This window comes from Berghia stephanieae, chromosome 2 (genome assembly GCF_034508935.2).
Source record: "Berghia stephanieae isolate SIO BIC M18660-M18661 chromosome 2, UCSD_Bste_1.3, whole genome shotgun sequence".
NCBI lineage: Eukaryota > Metazoa > Mollusca > Gastropoda > Nudibranchia > Aeolidiidae > Berghia > Berghia stephanieae.
Window position 1 is genome coordinate 55213342 of NC_088361.1, and position 2165 is coordinate 55215506.

Genomic DNA, 2165 nt, shown 5'->3' on the forward strand with positions numbered 1-2165 from the left:
ATATAGCGTAATAACCACTAAACGTGCTCAAGATGCTTTATTAGAGGTCTATAGCCAACAGCACAACTTACCATGCTTGAAACATATGTCACTTTTTAGGCGATATCATAATTTCATGCGACAGAGACAAGCACATGAGTGAGCCGGAAGAATGTAAGTAAAGGGCCGATTCCAATGACTCAGTATGCGCCGCTCAGAGCATGACTTAAACCCATGACTTTCCGGTCCGAGTGATATAACATTTGACAAGCCTCATCTAAATTTTTTTCAACTTATTTGTTCCTTGTTTTGAAATCCTTCATAAAGCTTATGTGACATATGTATATAGTTTGAAAGTCAAGATTATGGTTTACTTTTTTTTTGGTCGGAATATGTAGAAAAATAAAATAAATTGCTCGAATAAATTGAGTAACACAAAGTCTCAAGTCAGAAAAATGTTTTAATTTTATTGGAACATCCAGAATACCAAATTTTTCATCAAACCATGATAACGATATTTTAATAATCACCCAGTAACCAATTTGATAAAACAAGGTGAATAACAACAATTTCTAAAAAGTCAAACACCGTAACAAATTAAATCAAAAATAGAATGCTTAATATGAAACTTATTCTAATCTAATCACATCCATTTAGCTATCGAGCTCTTTCCAACATTTTGTGCATTATCAAAGTTACTGCACAATCTAAATTTTTCTAATGGGGAAAGTACAAGATGTAAAATTCACAATTCAAAGGTTGCATTTTTTATGTGATCCCTTACTAAAACGTAATCTATCTAATGTCTTTCGTGAACTATGGTGGCCAACAAAAATAGTTTATGTAATTATACATATCATTGCAGGTTTCTTTCTTTAACGTAAACTGCCTGTTTCAAGTTGAATACTTAACAAAACACATATTTATGAATTAAGTTAATATCAAAACATGTCTTTCATTCTGATCCTGTGTAATAAGTAATTTTGAGTGGATTTTGTAATGTTGGTTGTATGTTAGATTTTTCTCCCCAGATCATAATTCATTTCGTTTGCAAATAGGTATAAATATGTGTGCGTCTTTATTAGATATCAGAATATAACTCTTCTCTATTATTCTAATTTTTATATTCATAACATCACATCACCAATAGCGTTGCACTCAGACAATTGGATAGGAAAACACATCAATCTTATTTTACTGAAAAATTCCAATTCCAATATAATTTGTGAAAAGGAAAAACCAGTAAAAATCTAGCAACCAGAGCTAAAGACAAAAACCAATAGGTTTTGCATTGTTTACGTTTTGTCTACTATTTGTCATTCTATTTATTTCTATGAGTTTTAAACTTTAATCAAAACATTTTCGTAAAAGTTTGATTTAGAGTCTATATCAATTTTGAAAATAACATTATTACAGAAGAACGTTTATAATACCTTGGACATTATAAAATAATCTTATTCTGAAAGAACTATATTAGATATATAGCTCTTGGAAAATTGCACATTAATTAAATCTAGAGTTGTGTAACTGAGCACAAAAACTTTATAGTAAATAGCACAACATGGCAATCTGATTAATCCTTAATCGCTTTCTTGAAAACTGATGGTTTTAATGAATTAATGTTATATTTTCAACAATTTAAAAAAAAACATATTCAGTTAGGGGTGTGAATTAATTTACATTTTATGCCTGCCCTAAAAAAATAATGATATCTTTTGCTACGATTAGCCTAAATAAGCTAAATTTAGAGATCGGTTCATTGATCTTTTTTCGGTTTGATTCGTCTCAACATCTCTGTCAATCATTCACCTGAAAGAAAAGAAGAAAATTGTGAGATAATAATGACAACGATGATAATAACAGAAACCAAAACAACAACTGTAATGACAATAAAGATGTTGATGATAATAATAATGAAAGCAATAACAACAATAATGATAACAACCATGATGATGATCATGATGATAACAATAATAATAATAATAATAATAATAATAATAATACTGATAATAATAATAATAATAATAATAATAATAATAATAATAATAATAATAATAATAATAATAATAATAATAATAATAATAATAATAATAATTAAAAAAAAATAATAATAATAATGATAATAATAATTGTATTAATGATGATGATGATGATGATGCTAATAATAATAATAATAATAATAATAG

General features: G+C 27.1%; 1 protein-coding gene across 1 annotated transcript in view; it reads right to left on the minus strand.

The window, feature by feature from the left end:
- Positions 1 to 421: 421 nt before the first annotated feature.
- Positions 422 to 2165, minus strand: part of LOC144965177 (uncharacterized) — a 68516-nt gene continuing 66772 nt past the window's right edge. Inside the window, exon 3 of the mRNA XM_078900240.1 lies at positions 422 to 1788. The gene's annotated coding sequence lies outside the window, so the exon portion shown is untranslated. The remainder of the gene's footprint in view (positions 1789 to 2165) is intronic.